General features: G+C 37.0%; 1 protein-coding gene across 2 annotated transcripts in view; it reads right to left on the reverse strand.

The window, feature by feature from the left end:
• The window catches only part of mn1a (meningioma 1a), an 86,286-nt gene that overhangs the window by 38,730 nt on the left and 29,524 nt on the right, over nucleotides 1–18,032 (reverse strand). The window contains exon 5 of one of the 2 annotated variants that reach the window (XR_010896168.1): nucleotides 7,913–8,008. The exons of the other annotated variant lie outside the window; for it this stretch is intronic. The gene's annotated coding sequence lies outside the window, so the exon portion shown is untranslated. The remainder of the gene's footprint in view (nucleotides 1–7,912; nucleotides 8,009–18,032) is intronic. 2 annotated transcript variants of the gene reach the window in all.

An 18,032-nucleotide genomic window follows, 5' to 3' on the forward strand; every position in this document is an offset into this window, starting at 1 on the left:
AAGATTCTGTATACCGCCTCTGTGAGTGTCTGTTTACGTGGGTTTGGGCTTTATACAGACGGTATACACGCTACAAGCAAGTACAAGCGTTTTGTCGTCGTGTATCACATGCACGGTTTCCTCCAAATCGATCACCCAGGATGCATCATTTTGCACCCACGATCTGCAAGTGAAATCCAGACCTTCGTAGATCACTAGGAATCTGCTAATGGGGACAATTAACTACAGTATTATACTTTTAAAGGTTAAAAATGGTGAATTTTACCTACACAAACTGAAGAAAACATCCCTCGTGGCATTTTCCCATGCACAATTTAACATATTTAATGCTTTTTAACACCTGTTTGACAGCTGACTTGGTTGCATTTTTTAGTTTCTTTCCAAATTTCCTAGCAACAGGAATTGTGTCCGTCAGCAATGAAAGTGAAAATGCTGTGCAATGTGATGCAATCGTGGCTAAACAGAACATATTTTAGGCTTAAAGGGTTAGTTCACCCAAAAATGAAAATTCTGTCATTAATTACTCAGCCTTGTGTCGTTCCACACCCGTCTTCAGAACACAAATTAAGATATTTTTGATGAAATCCGATGGCACAGTAAGATAATTAACACTTTCAGATGCCCAGAAAGCTACTAAAGACGTATTTAAATCAGTTCATGTGACTACAGTGGTTCAAGCTTAATGTTATGAAGTGACGAGAATACTTTTTGTGCGGCAAAAAAACTACTTTATTCAACATTATCTAGTGATGGGCGATTTCAAAACACTGCTTCATGAAGCTTTACAAATCTTTTGATTCGAATCAGTGGTTCGGAGCGTGTATCAAACTGCCAAAGTCACATGATTTCAGTAAACGAGGCTTCGTCAAGTCATTAGTGTTTTGAAATTTCAAAGCAGTGTTTTGAAATCACTAAATATTGTTGAATAAAGTCGTTATTTAGTTTTTTTTGCCGCACAAAAAGTATTCTCGTCTCTTAATAACATTAAGTTTGAACCACTGTAGTCACATGAACTGATTTAAATATGTTTTTAGTAGCTTTCTGGGCATCTGAAAGTTTAATTTTCTTACTGTCAATGCAGGCCTCACTGAACCATCGGATTTCATCAAAAATATCTTAATTTGTGTTCTGAAGATGAACGAAGGTCTTACAGGTGTGGAACGACATGAGGGTGAGAAATTAATGACAGAATTTTTGGGTGAACTAACCGTCAACAAGTCTTGTTTTCCAAAAGGTTTATGCGTACAAATGTCTGCAAATTGAGTTAGAAATATATATATACAAGCTAGACGACTGGATCAGAGCATCTCCAAAACTGCAGCTCTTGTGCGGTGTTCCCGGTCTGCAGTGGTCAGTATCTATCAAAAGTGCTCCAAGGAAGGAACAGTGGTGAACTGGCGACAGGATCATGGGATCATGTGGTCCGATCCAACAGACGAGCTACTGTAGCTCAGATTGCTCAAGAAGTTAATGCTGGTTCTGATAGAAAGGTGTCAGAATACACAGAGCATCACAGTTTGTTGTGTATGGAGCTGCAGATCAGTCCATCTGTCCATGCTGACCCCTGTCCACCACCGAAAGAGCCAACAGTGGACACGTGAGCATCAGAACTCAAACAGAAACTGTCACTTTTTGCGGTTGCGACTGGTTATGACAAAAAAAACTCACAATAATATTGAAAATGAGCATTTATTGCCTGGTTAGTACATGATTTAAGTATTATGCCAATTTATCTGACTTCATTTTTTGAAATGACCTAATTTTGAATTAGTCTTTTTTATTCGTTTTAATTAGTCTTTTTTAAATTAGTTTTTAATTAGTCTTTTTAAAGATAAATGTACTTGAGGATCAACACTGCATCATTTAACACACTATCATGCATAATGCAACACACACTTTAGCAGCACGGTCACAGTGATTTTGCCAAGTAAGACACCATATTTTGTTGATCCTGGAACAACATTCCTGTCTGAAAATTAACCCTATTCCTAAACCTAACCCTACCCATAACGTATCCCAAAAATCAAGAGAGAAATGAATAACACTGAAGCCGAAGCACTTATCGCTGGTTGCAAGTCTAAACTTGACATTAACTGTAAACCTGTCCTTCAAATCTGATTGGTTGATTGGAATGTTGTTCCAGGATCAACAAAGATGTGATCCAGGAACATGCTGTACTCTGTGAAATCAAGCTCACCTTATTGGCACATGCAAAAATCCTATTCTTAACAGGCATTTGTCACATTTTCCAGTCTTGAAACAAGATCATTTACTTGCATAAGATATTAGAATATCTTGTATTCATAGATTATGAACTGCACTGGCAGATTTTTCACTTGGTTCTTCTTGAAGCGTGTAAAAATCTGTTAGTGCAGTAAGACTAAATACTATGGAAGCTTGTTTACGGCATGAAATAAAAAATAAAAAAGGTAATTGCGATTACAATTCTGACTTTTTTCCTCAGAATTCTGTGATATAAACTCACAATTGCGAGTCATAGTCATGCCTCGGATTTACTCTTCAAAATTTTTGGGTGTTTAGGATTTTTTGAAGAACCTACTTTTGCAAACTAGTCCTCGGTTTTTGGCCCGATCAGAACCAAACCAGTGCAGCGAGACTCCGGAGTCTCATTGTCAATAATCATCAAAAAAAGTCGAAATTTCGATTCACAGTCCGTAAGAGACGCCAAAACGTTTGAAATGGGTGGAGTCACTTTTACTAGAATGGCTGTAACTCATGAACAAAGTGAGATATTTTCACCAAACTCAGCACACCTATGTATCATTCTGCAGTCGCGTGAAAGGATGTGGCGACTGACCACTTGGTGGCGCTATAACAGGAAAAAAACTTGAAAACAGCTGTAACTTCTTCACCGTTAGTCCGATCGTCTTGAAAATTGGCATGCAGTGTCTTTGTCCGAGGTGCCATGACTGTCTATGAGGACATTGACTCAAAAACATGTCCGCCATTGGCCAATGAGGTTTGAGCAGCTATCAGACCAGGTTAACAGAAGCCGATTGGAACAAAACTAGCTGGGACTGTTTGACTCACGGCCCTAAATGCCTGTGAGAAATTCGAAAGAAATCAGCCCCCTTTGCGTTTTTCATGTGCGCAAAGGATCGTGTAGCATGCAATTTTTTGCACTTGCCCACGGCATTCATACCACATGGCTGAACTCCTCATTCTGAGCAACTTTGCCTCTAGGACCACTGCTGTTCAATGAATGTTTGTTAAACATTGGACATTATTTCAAAAACCAACTTTGGCGAACTAGTCATAAGTTTTTGGCTCAACCTCGATAACTGTTAAAAAGCTTTAAAAAACTATATATTTACAATGCTAAAGTGCTAAAGTCTCTATGATAGAGATGGTTACAGGCTTGCGTAAAACATGATACCTTTTTATGCATGTGCTTAAAGGCCTTTAAGCGCTTGAACCCTGATAATCGCTGCTCGCAGTTAGATTTTAATTTGTATGTTGTGTTTGTAATATAGTTTCTTTGTTTTTAATGTATTATTGACTGTTTACTTGTCTTCTGTAGTGGTTTTGAGAAACTTTTACTTAAATTAGCCTAATTAACCTAGTATTAGTTTTTGCTTAAAGGTGCAATATCTAAGAATTTTGCATTAAAATATCCAAGAACCACTAGGCCAGTGTTATATATTTTGTTCACTTGAGTACTTACAATATCCCAAATGCTTCCAACTATTTGTAAATCGTGAGAAAATTGCAATTTTAACCAAGGCTGCGGGACGTGTGAGGAGTCGCCTGTCAATGGCGTCATACCCGCGTTACCCTCGGTTTCCGGTTTTATTTTGTAGAAACCATGGAAACAACAAAGACGCTTTAATATTTACATGTTTTAATAGACAAGGGAACAACTGTTTTGATATATTTATAGACAAAAAACTAATTATTGTTATATAGCTCAACACGTTTAGTCTTATTGTTTAAATCTAATTTAGATTTTTTGCGAGTCTCATGCTTTACCAAAAACACTATTTTGTCAAGTAGCTAACATTGCATAATCAGATGCAGCTTTATTTTTAGTAACAGTAATACAGCATTTTCTCCATCATACAATACGTTTTAAAATTAATTGCATGATATTTTTCAACACAAGCCGTTATAACATTTTCAACACTCTCAAATGTATCTAATATGATAAACAGAGCTGTGTTTCCTCATACTCATGACCGGAAAAGCGGAAGTGGCGCCGGCGACTGTGTCATAATAAAAGTCCCGCTGCTCGTGAGGCGTGTGTTGATCAATCGCTTCAGCTCCTCGTTCAGCTCCACAACACTCGCTCCTGCTCCATACTACAGTAACGTTAATAATCGCATCCATGAACATGATTTCTGCCCGAGTCCTATCCTGATTATTTTCCACCGGCTGTGAGGTGAAGACCACATGTCTTGGCGTCATCAAACTATGCCTTTGTTTTGAATAGGCCTCTAGCAGGCAGAAAGTATTACATATTGCACCTTTAAGTATTGATAATTGCGAAATTTCACTGACATTTAAAATTACTCATATTATGAAACCCTCCTATAATCATGTTAAATAATCATGATTTCAATATTGAGCAATTTGTGCATTGCATTGTAAATTCAAGCTGTGACTGAAAATATTTCCCCATATAGTTGTTCAAACACCTAAAATGTGTTTAGAAACAGGCACTGGTGGTGCAATGGAAGACAACACTGGAGCTAGAGCCATTCTGGGCTGAATTTAGCAGGTATGTAAATATGTTTGCTCAACCCTCATGATTGGGCCGCGTACAGCGAGACAGACAATGCTCTGCGCTGCCTTTATTCATTAATGGCAGCTTTTGTTCCTGTAAACAACATGAATATTTAATCCGTCCTAAGATTCCCTCCTGGTTAATGAATGTGTCTCAACCAGCACGGCAGCCTCTCCGGGGACGCGGGCCGCCGGGAACGGTTGCTAAGCAGTCATCGCGAACGCACTTCACTCTTTCATGAACAACACAACCGTTCTGCACCGCGGATCGGATCCGGTCACGCCGACACGCTTCGACCCTCCGCGGGTCTCCCGGAGGGAACCAGAAAGACAAAGGTGATGCTGAATGCATTACTGCTGATGTCACTTCCTGTGCGGTGAATTTGCATGCACAAATGGAAATCTGTTGCACGTTAGTGCGATTTTGAAAGGTTTGTGACCAATTAAAGATTATTTATTTGCATCTCTCCAGTACATGAATGCCACATGTTCCTCCACAGGCACGGAGAGACAGCGAGAGAGAGAGAGAGAGGATGCAGACAGACACTCGTAAACTTCTGCGTCTCTGTGCGCAATTGGTCCACAGGGAGAGAGCAGCGATCTTATGGAGGAACCCACGCCAGACCCTGCCTCAAGCAGGCTTCCAGCTGTTGTCAATTACTGCCACTTTAACGGCGCGTTAAACACACAATGGCCAATGAGGCGCTGCCACCCGAGTCACTATTTAACTGCAACACGGCCATTAGCTAATCCTGAGGGCCCGTCGCCTGCTGCTTTACCTAGCGAGGCCCAATTTAATGAAATTAAAGCTCAACTCCCTTTAATAGCCAGGTTCCCCGTCATAAATTCATTAGCCGCTGATGAGTATCTTCCCGTTAGTTTGAACGCGCGTTCGAGATTTACAGTCGGCTAATGAAAGCCATCAAGGTTTTAAGGAGCTCGACTCATTAGGGAGGGGTTTTAATAGACAAACAAAGGCGGGATAATTGCCACGGGAGCTTACGTTTTACAGTTACCTCTGAAGGGTTTTTCCTGGTTCTGGAGCTCCGCTCAGAAATCAGGCTACGCCAATTACTTTAGGTAACGTAATGAGCGCCGCTGTTGACTCAGGTGAGCCGGTGACTCGCTCAAATGAAAGACTCCACACACTACTGCCCTTCAGGCCGGGTATTAAGTTTCTCTCATCTGTTTTGCCGTTGTCGGTGTGCGCGTTGGGGGTGTAATATATATGGACGGGGGCAGGAATGCCGCCCCCCCTCCCTTCCCCGGTACCCCTAACTTCTCAAATAACCTCAATGTCAAACATGGTGGGCTCCAAAAATACCTCTCTGTGCACAGTCTCGCCTTCCACTGGATGTCCATCTATAGGTTTGTTCCTCGTAATAGCAGCACTAATGTAAAACATCAACGCTGATCTGATGCACACGCTTCTTAACAAAGCGACTGTCGCCGTCGTGTCAGAGCGCAGTGGGTTTCAATCAACTTCCCTTGTGTTTTGAGGTTGTGCATCTAATCGAACAAAACTACACAAGGCAAAAGAAAACACTGCCCAGATTATGATAAATAAGAGTATACTATTTATATGCTATACAATACTTAAAAATATTATTATTACTATCGTATATAATTTTATATTGGTAGCGTTCATATTAGCAATGTAGTAGTCAGAATTGTAATAATAATAATTAATTAATATTAATATTAAGATTGATATTGTATTCATAATAAAATAATAACACAAATTAATATTAAAATTGAGTGTATTAATATTAGTGATATTAATACTTGAAATTACATTAATGTTAGAATTCATCTAACATTAAAATTAAATGCATGTTAAAAATGGATAGTGTATTAAAATTAATACTAAGATTGAAGTAATATTAAAATAAATAATAATAATAATTAAATAATTAAAGTAATATAAAGCTGGATAGAGTATTTATATCGATTCATAATAATTTTAATACTAAATGTATACTGTATTAATATTAATTATTAACACTAAAATAATATATTAATGTAATATTTAAATTAAATTAATTTTAGAATGGATTCTATTAATTAATATTAAATACTAAAATTAATATTAAAATAGATAATTATTGATTTTAATACAAAATTTATATTAATGTTAGAATTAATATAACAATTTAAATTCATATTAAAATCAAGTGTATTAATATTAATACTAAGATTAAAGTAATATTAAAATGGACAATACTAATGCTAATAATAATAATAATTATTATTAGTATTATTATATTAAAATTAAAGTAATATTAAGATGGATAGTGCATTAATAATATAATACTAAAATTTATATTAAAAGGTATACTGTATCAATATTAATTTTAGTGATATTAATACTTGAATTATATTAAAATTCATATAATATTAAGATGACAGTGTATTAATATTAATACTATCATTAAATATTAAAATGGCTTGTGTATTATTAATAATTAACATTTATAATGTTACTATATTACTATAAAATTAATATAATATTAAATATTAAATTAAATTCATGTTACAATTAATGCTATTAATTAATATTAATATTAATATAAAAATGGATAGTGTATTATTATTATTAATTAATGTTAGTCATATTAATACTAAAATTAATATTAAAAATGATATAATATTACAATTAGAATGGATATTGTGTTAATATTAAAATTAATGTTAAAATTAATATAATATTAAAATGAACATCAAAATGTATTCATAACTTCTAAACAAACAGTACAGCACTTTTTCGAGTTGGCACACACCACCAGTTAAGAACCAGTGTCGTCGAGTGTCCCGTTAAATGCTAAAGCATCTGTCGTTGAGTTTGCTGTCGCCAGTGACGGACAAGATTTGTGCTTTGACTGATGACATTGTGCAATATATCAGTGAGTGTTTTCTCAAAGCAGACAGTGAGACAGGACCCCCGCTGCCAACACACGGTCTATCCGTTCACTTTACTCATGCACACAATCATTCTGTACGGGGTCGATGTGGATTGTGAACGTTTGAGATTGCAACTTGCATGCTACTATCAAGATGCTGATGCCTCCCAAACACACACACACACACACCTCTAGGCTGCCCATCATCTTCATGTTACTCTCTCAGACGGCTAACGTAAACAGATTGTCTAACTGCAATGAAAACATACCGCACCAGCCAGTGTGTGTCTGAGAGAGAGACAGGCTCTTCTTTCAGTCTCCAGCGCTGCAGACGACCTGAACGCCACCGTCTGCAAGACCTGACCCTGCAAAATCACAAATCAAAGATGTTTATTTCTCTTACCTCACTGGCAAATAGTTGTTTCTTGTTTTAAGCATAAATATAAGTGAATGTAGGGAGGTTGATGCTTAAAACAAGAACAATCGATCTGCAAGTGGGTTAAAAAGAACTTAAAGGAGCATTATGTAAGGATTTTGCAGTAAAATATCCAAAAACCACTAGACCAGTGTTATATATTTTGTTCACTTGAGTACTTACAATATATCAAATGTTTGCAACTATTTGTAAATCGTGAGAAAATTGCAATTTTAACCAAGGCTCCGGGAAGTGTGAGGAGTCGCCTGTCAATGGCGTCATACCCGCGTTACCCTCGGTTTTATTTTGTAGAAACCATGGAAACACCAAAGATGCTCTAATATATTACATGTTTTAAAGGATTAGTTCGCTTTCAAATTAAAATTTCCTGATAATTTACTCACCCCCATGTCATCCAAGATGTTCATGTCTTTCTTTCTTAAAACTTTAATTTCTTTGCGACTGAAGAAAGAAAGACATGAACATCTTGGATGACATGGGGGTGAGTAAAATATCAGGAAAATTTTAATTTGAAAGTGAACTAATCCTCTAATAGGCAAGGGAACAACTGTTTTGATATATTTATAGACAGAAAACTAATTATCGTTATATAGCTCAACACGTTTAGTCTCATTGTTTAAATCTAATTTTCTTGATGTTTTGCGAGTCTCATGCTTTACCATGCCTCAGAGAAAAACACTATTTCGTCAAGTAGCTAACATTGCATAATCAGATGCAGCTTTATTTTTAGTAACAGTAATACAGAATTTTCTCCATCATACAATACGTTTTAAAATTAATTGCATGTCATTTATCAACACAATCATCCAGCATTTAATCTGATATTGTAAAATGGATCTATCTTACTGCAGTGTTTAACAGTGTCTCACAGCAGCCTCCGAGCGAACGCACAGAGTAACGTTATAACATCTTTTTCAACACTCTCAAATGTATCTAATATGATAAACAGAGCTGCGTTTCCTCATACTCATGACCGGAAAAGCGGAAGCGGCGCCGGCGACTGTGTCATAATAAAAGTCCCGCTGCTCGTGAGGCGTGTGTTGATCAATCGCTCCAGCTCCTCGTTCAGCTCCACAACACTCGCTCCTGCTCTGCTTCATACTACAGTAACGTTAATAATCGCATCCGTGAACATGATTTCTTCCCGAGTCCTATCCTGATTATTTTCCACCAGCTGTGAGGTGAAGACCACATGTCCCAAGATTCCCCGCTCAAACTTGGCATCATCAAGCTACGCCTTTGTTTTGAATAGGCCTCCAGCGACTTCTAGCGAGGAGAAAATATTACATATTGCACCTTTTATTCAAGATATAATGACCTTAAAATAACTTTTGCTTCTACATGAAGTTTTTCTTGGACAGTGGCAGATGTACCTACTATTGTGATTTTTTTATTGTGAAAATAACAAACTATTTTCTATTTGGATATATTTTAAAATGTAATTTATACCTGTGATCAAAGCTGAATTTTCAGCATCATTCCTCCAGTCTTCAGTGTCACATGACCCTTCAGAAATCATTCTAATATGCTGATTTGCTGCTTAAGAAACATTTCTGATTATTATCAATGTTGAAAACAGTTGTGTTGCTCCATATGTTCTTGGTAAACGTGATACAAATATCTTTTCTAACATTATACGTGTCTTCACTATCACTTTGGACCAATTTAATGCATCCTAATGCAACACATTAACAGTAGTCTGCCCGCTGCAATACACGCAAATAGCAAGCAGGAGGTTTTTGGATGTAAAATAAAACTAATTCCAACGCTGCCCCGAGGCCCCCACCAATGCATCAATCAATAGGGAGTGTGTCCTCCACAGCGCCTGAGTGAAAATCCAGACATGAGCTAATGCTGGAGAAATATACACAAAAAGCTTAGAGCGAGCACACACACACATACACACACACACACACACACACACACACATTTGGAAAGAGCTGTGGTGACGTTTTACGACAGCCTCACATTAATAAACATAATAAACAAACATACAAATGGTCGGTAACTGTTTTCACGAGGCATGAACTAACACATGAGGTAGTAGTTTGTTCAGGCATTGGAATAAACTGAAGCTGGACGCTTTTTGTTTAATAACCCATAAATGAATAAACCACACTATAAAACTCCAATATTTTTCTTCTAGATTTTGAGATCAGCCTGCTAAAAGGAGTTTAGCTGTTTTACAGTAATATGACCCGTAAAAAAACATGTATATACCCAAATGATTTACAAGAACTGGATCATGAGTGTGCAAAATTTGCCAATATTATGCTATATACACTGTTAGAAGAAAAGGTTCTGTCAGGTGCTTCACCTTTTATGGGTTCCCATCATGAGATCACGTTTTAATGACTTAATTTTGTTTTAATATATTTATTATGCAATCATTTAAAGTATTACTCGCTTTGTAATGGGTGTGAATAGCTTGTAACGAAACAAACAACAAGACCTTCCCCGACTTGCCTATGAAAGCCTGTAGACTGATTTTTATGTGAAGCACTCGGGTCGTTTTTGCCGGGAAAATCAAAAGGATGTGACGGTTACGCGCGCTCCCGAGAGCCCATCTTCCGTTCAGTGACACATTAAATGAATGCTTATAATGCCAAAAAAGCCCTTGTGTACTGTAATGTCAATGTGTCATGCAAAGAAAAGTAGTCTCACATAGCCAGATCTGTAGTAAATATTCTTAAATATGCTTTATAGTCAAACTATCATAACAAAAGTGTAATTTTAATTACCTCATCTGTCGACATGATACCGTGATCTGCAGAGCTGGTGCAAACATATCCACATTGCTACGATGGTTCCTTAACAGCTGTTTTTTCATCGCTGTCGTTTTTGTTGCGTTTGTTATTGAGAGGAAAGTGCGCCACGCATATTTACATAGCTAATCATCTAAATGTCGCTCTCAGCAGCGGGATGGCGTCGGGATGTTCATTAACATCACTGCAAGGTATTTCCAACTTTATTACTTCTAAGCAAAAAACAAAAAAGAACTTCTTTGGGCACTGAATCACGTTTAGTCTCTTGTGCATGTGCATGAGCTATAGTTGCTGGCTGCAATTCACTTAACGGCCACCGGTGTCACTAAAAACAAGGGTTTCTGAATTCTTTAATTAATTTCTCCTTAAATAGAATCTTTTTGGCATATAGGGTTCTTTAAAATTGAGTCAAGAACCGTAGGGTTCTATATCCAGTAGAACCTTTTTTTCCTAAGAGTGTAGGGTGATGTGGATGGTTGCCAGGGTGTTGCTATGCGGTTGCTCACTGATCCATGTCAAAAAAATCAAACTCCTTGATATTCTGGTCTGTAGATGTGGTTCAGGTCTGTGAGATTCAGAAGGTGAAAATGTATGACACTTGTCCGAAAGTAAACTATATTATTGAACAGCTTTCAGCGTAAATGAGCACACCCCCTTTGAAATTTTAAACAATATCTCAATGAACACAAAAACAATTTCCGAAATGTTGACAAGACTAAGTTTAATATAACATCTGTTTAACTTATAACATGAAAGTAAGGTTAATAATATAACTTCGATTACACATTTTTCAGTTTTACTCAAATTAGGGTGATGCAAAAGTGAGTACACCCCACAACAAAAACTACTACATCTAGTACTTTGTATGGCATCCATGATTTTTAACGACAGCACCAAGTCTTCTAGACATCGAATCAACAAGTTGGCGACATTTTGCATCTTTTAAAACTGGATGCTGGATGGAAACTGATGCTGAACTTGTCTCTTCAGAATTCCCCACAGGTGTTCGATTGGGTTCAGATCAGGAGCCACTGAATCACTTTCACCGTGTTCTTCTTCAGAAATCCAACAGTGGCCTTAGATGTGCGTTTAGGATCATTGTCATGTTGGAAAAGTCTTCTGGCATCTTCTCTTTCAGTATAGAGCAGTACATCTGTGAATTCATGATGCCATCAATGAAATGCAGCAACACCAGCAGCACCCATGCAGACCCACATAAGGACACTGACACCTCCATGTTTCACTGTAGGCACCATGCATTTTTCTTGTATTCTTCACCTTTGCGACGCCGTACAGTTTTGAAGCCATCAGTTCCAAAAACATTTATCTTGGTCTCATCACTCCAGACTATAGAGTCCCAGTAGTCTTCATCTTTGTCAGCATGGGCTCTGGCAAACTCTAGGCAGGCTTTTTTGTGCCTGGGCTTTAGGAGAGGCTTCTTTCGTGGACGGCACTCATGCATGCCATTCCTCTGCAGTGTACACCATATTGTGTCAGGGGAAATAGTCACCCCAGTTTGGCTTTCTACTTCTTTAGATAACTGCAGTGAACTTGCATACCGATTTTCTTCAGTCCTTCTCATCAGAAGACACTCCTGTGGAGGTGTTAACTTCTGTGGACGACCTGGACGTCTCTGTGAGATGGTTTTTTAAAATTTTGTACCACTTTTGCTACAGTATTCTGACTGATAAGTAAAGCTTTGCTGATCTTCTGGTAGTCTTCACCTTTCTGGTGTAAAGAAATTATTTTCTTTCTCAGGTCTTTCTTGTGACATTTCTCTTCCATGTGGTGCCATTGCTGACAGCATGAAATGGGGTTTAAACACCCTTATATAGTCAACTATCTGCTGGACACCTGTGTAATGAATAATTAGACTCACCTGTGGTTGAATTCTTGTGAAATTAGACATTTGTAGTCTAAAATTTAGCTTTGCTCCTGAGACTTTCAGTGGGGTGTACTCATTTTTGCATCACCCTAATTTGAGTAAAACTGAAAAGTTATATTATTAACCTTACTTTCATGTTATAAGTTAAACAGATGTTATATAAAACTTAGTCTTGTCAGCATTTTGGAAATTGTTTTTGTGTTTATTGAGATATTGTTTAAAATGTTACTTTTCTAAGGGGGTGTACTAATTTATGCTGAGCACTGTAAATTTGGATATATAAGTATATTATATACTCACATATTATAAATCACTCTTAAGGCCCGTTCACATCAAGAATGCTAACTATAATGATATCTATATTTTCGTCCACACCAATGAACGATAACGGTCAGTTTATTCTAAGCTCTCGCGCTGCAGTTTCAAAGCGTGTACAACATGTTTTTTCTGTTCTTGTTGCATTTACATGGCTTTAACCAGCAGATTTCCTCAGTATGCTATGTTTGAAGGAATAGTTAGTGTAATCGATCTAATCTAACAGTGAATTCAGCTGACAAAGTCCATATAGTCAGTGTTATCAAGTCCACGGTTTTCCCGTGGAATTGGGCTACTTTTACACTATTGCCGCGTGTTGTTTCTCATCTCTGCGGGTTACTGCGGGTCTACGTGATATTTAGCCCCTGGAAAGCGTATTTTACCAGGTGAACCTTGTTAAAAATGCAGATTTTACCCCCCGGAACGTGATTTTTACCGTAGTTTTGAGTCGCATTTGGGCGGGTTTAGTTGTGATAACCTGGTAACCCTGAATATAGTGGAATAAAATCACCTAGTCTTTTTTACTGCAACATCCAAGGAATCAAGACAATGTTGTTGAAACTAGCGCTGGATACCTGAGGTAATTTTATATTACACTGTTAGCCTAGCCTTGCTTAATGATCTCATCGTAAATACTTCTCACCATTTATTCCAAGGGTATGACCGATTTTCCATATATCAATTCTCTTTAAAGTATCCTTAAAAAGGGTGTTTGACTTGTCAAACAGTGCTGGATTTTTTTGGGAACTCAGCGATTAACTTCTCTGCAGTGTTGTCTGCCATTTTTAATGCTCGAGCCCTTAAATTAGAACGGATTTTGATTGGCTGTCAGTGTTTTATCGTTCAACAGCAGGAAAAAACAGAACAGATCTGAAAGTGATCCCAATTAGACTTGTGCCGATATTCGTTAATGCGATAAATCGCGATAATGAATATGCACAATATTGTTATTGTGGGCATTTCAAAATAACGTAAATAATAATTTATTACCAATTATACATTTTTTTATAATGCAATTAAGAATACTTTACCCATCAATCGTATAAAATGCACAACACCGCTGTATTCTGCGTCAAAAGGACACGCGCTCAGATGTAAACAAACCCAAAGCGCATGAGAAGTACATGGCGGAACGAGTGAAGGAGACGTGCTGAATGAAAGTGCACGTTCACTCTCTGACAGCAGAGGGCGCTGATGGAACAGCAGAATGCAGCGGTTACCACGGAAACCGCGTAAACAAAGCAATTGCGCTAGTGAAGTTTTTAAAATGCCTCAAACAGCCATAAATTTTTTTGCAATCTCAATGTTGTTCATCACCAAATACTTGAAGACTTAAAAGTCTATTTTCAAACCTTATATTTTAATCTGAATCTTAATGTTAATTTCTACTGTTTAATAACATTACTAAAATCAAAAGAGCTTATTTAATGGACCTGAGAGAAAACGAACAATAATCAATTGTATTTCTTAACTAACAATAACAAAAACTAATACTTTCTGTAACAAATGTAGCTATTGCTCAATCTTTAGTTAATGCATTAAATAATGAGACCTTATTGTAAAGTGTTTCCTGTTGTTCTTTATAGCCTAATTCTTTTGCATTATAATCTGTTTGAAAATGTTACTTTATATATTTTTTGTGTATTGTATTATTGTATTTAAACATTCAGAGTTCTTATGTTATTACAAAAAGAGTTCTTAAACCTGTTATACTATGACAACACTTTTTTTGCAACTTATTTTAATATCGTGATAATACCGTATACCGTGATAAAAGCTTCAGCAATTAATCGCAACATGACAATTTGATACCGTCAAATGCCTAATCACAATGATATAGTTTCTCTATATCGTATATTCTTTTATATTTAGAATGATTTTTAGAATTATATCTTAATTATTATCATTCTTGGTGTGAACAAGCCTTTAGAAGAAAAGGCTCTAAATAGAACCTTAAAGGGTTCTGTCAGGCACTTCATATACAGAACCTTCTATGGGTTTGCTTCAAAAGGTCATTTTATGGAATTTCAGACATTTATAGAACCTTTTTGGCATAAAGGGTTCTTTTAAAATTAAGTCAAGAACCCTAGAGTTCTATATAGAACCCTGCGATAGAGCAAATGTACACTGCTTGATTGTTTATATCATCACAAAATGTTAAAACTATATTATCACCCAGCTAATATCTGCTAAATGCGACTATAAGGCCTGTAAAGCTGCTTTTAAACTATATGTATTGTATAAAGCGCTATATTATAAATAAAAACTGACTTGAAAAACAAACAGATGCGAATTGTGATACACAATCGCATTAAAACATTTGTTCTGCATTATTTTAAGTGATTTTTAATTTTGATTTTCTTCAAAATAACTTTTCTAAAGACTGGCTGTGGCTCTCAGTGTTCCCATATCCTGCGAGAGGAGTTTATGTCTGTCGCGTCTGAGATCATCGGTGTCACACGGGTCAAGTTTATTTCAGAAACTTTAGTCCCCGTGGAAGAAATCTGAGGCATGTGCATCACCAATGTTGTGGGTGTATTTATGAGCATGATGTACACTGGGTATTTTTGGACTAGCATGAGGACAGCGAGCGCGAGTAGAGAGGGTGATCATTTCAGGGACGCGAGGTGGGGGCTGGTGCTCAGCGGCCGGTTAATTTTATCTAACGGCCCGAGCACAATCAAAACGAGAGATTGACTCGTCGTGAAGAAGTGAGGGCCGGTGTCAAGGATACAGAGTGAGAGAGAGCAAGAGAGAGAGAGAGAGAGGCTGTTTGTGATTAATCTGGCTGCATTGCATCACCGCCCTCCGGAGCAGCCAACTGGAGCACCCAGCGAAGCGAGCGGAGTCTATTCTGAGAGCGGAGCCTCATCTCGACGCCAGCCACCACCGTCTTATGACTGCCACTAAACACCAGTGGCTCTCACATCACTCTCAGCGCTTTAGAGCTTTGACGATGACCTCATCAGGGCCATTACACAACACTTAACACCTATCGACCGGCGCACCGTGAATGTCACACATTTGCTTTAACGGCAGCGTTCTGGAGCTTCATATTCGATATTAATTAGGTTGGCTTAGTATTTAAAATCAATATGAAACGTCAATTGTGAACCATTAAACTAAACTGTATCTTAAAAACTGAAATTTCTACCAAAGACTTTATATATCGAAAGATGGAGCACTCGTATTTTTATGAATGGGAGAAAGTGCAACGTGCAATATGGCGGAATAAGTCCCGCCTTCTAAATGAGAGCCAATCACCGATTCCGAGCAGCCGATAGAAGCTCCGGTTCCTATAGAAACAGTCAGACGCGTGCACACGCATTCGCTTGATTCAGCCTGAAAAATGCCATTTTTTTTGTCATGATTTGAGCGTAGTAACAGTTGTTGTCAGATTTCACTGGTGATTTCAAATATGAAATTTAATCGAAAGCTTGGCAAAGATTTAGAGAATTTGGTGTTTCCCCATTTAAAGAGATAAAGCTGCACTTGAATGCCAGAGAGGCGTTTCAAAGATGGCTGCTTGTCTTAAAGGTACTTTGATGCTACATTGTTGTCACATGACTTCATCATTTGCATTTGAATGTCGTACGAACAGTGTTGGGGAAGGTTACTTTTAGAAGTAACTATCTTGCATGACTCCCTACAAATGTAATGTAATGTTATGCTATTTTTGTATTACTTTTTCTCATCTGGGCTGGGCTTGCTTGTTTGTTTTTAATGGAACAAAAAACAAAAGTTCTATTTTTGGCATATGAATAGGCCCTTTCACATTAAAAATTAAATGAATAAGCCTTCGGCTGAAGGAAATGCAAATTCACACTTGGACAGTAGGGGGCACAAGCAAAATAAGTTCAACGCTCTTAGTTCAGCAATAAATGGACACAAATGTGATGTATTTATAAAGTCATTTTTGCTTATTACTATGGTTGAATTGGATTATCGAGGGACAGCAACAAAGAAATTGGTTAATAAAGAGATTAAATACATAAAGTATATTTGTTTTATTTAACATGTAATTATTGCAGTTTGCATTTCACTGTTTTTATTCATTGTGAGAATTACAGAATCTGTTTTTGTGCAAGTGAGATGAGTAAATGCATGTTCACAAATCTGCACTTTTACTCCAGATTTCTCTCAACGTGGAGACAGGAGAGCTGTCGGTTAATAAATGGGAAAACAAAGTATCTTGCATTACTTATTTGAAAAAGTAACTTTTGTTGTAACTAAAATTTTGTTGTATATTTAAAAGTAGTTACTTTACTCGTTACTTGAAAAAAGTAATCTGATTACGTAACTCACGTTACTTGTAATGCTTTACCCCAACAATGTTTATAAATACAATAATCTAATATTATCTGCACTACTGATGCAGAGACGAACATCAAAGAAAGAAAGAAAGACTTTTTTTCCATCAGGAATTGATGAATTTCCGTATATAGCCAAACTGTGCTAAACTGGAAGGAAGGAAGGAAGGAAGGAAGGAAGGAAGGAAGGAAAGAAGGAACGCACTAAAAATGTTGGGTTAAAAACAACCCAAGTTGGGTTGAAAATGGACAAACTCAGCAGTTAGGTTAAATGTTTGCCCATCTTGCTGGGTAGTTTTATTTATCTAAACTATTGATTATAAATGAATGTATGGCTGGATTAAAATGAACCCAAAATAGGTTGGAAAGTAAAAATCAGACATAATTACTAGATGCAACAATAATAATCAAAAGGTGAACATTTATTAATAAGCAATTTTAGGAATGTTTATTGTTTAATTATTATTAATTAAACTTACTCATAAATGTTCATTCATTTATTGAACATATTAATAAATGTTAATTTCCAACATAGTTAAAACAACCCAACCGCTGGTTAAAAATAACCCATTAGCTGGGTTAAAACAACCCATTCGTTGAGATAAAACAACCCATTCGCTGGGTTAAAACAACCTATTTGCTGGGTTAAAAAAAACCCATTCGTTGAGTTAAAACAAC

Source organism: Chanodichthys erythropterus, chromosome 10 (genome assembly GCF_024489055.1).
Source record: "Chanodichthys erythropterus isolate Z2021 chromosome 10, ASM2448905v1, whole genome shotgun sequence".
In the NCBI taxonomy this organism is placed as follows: domain Eukaryota; kingdom Metazoa; phylum Chordata; class Actinopteri; order Cypriniformes; family Xenocyprididae; genus Chanodichthys; species Chanodichthys erythropterus.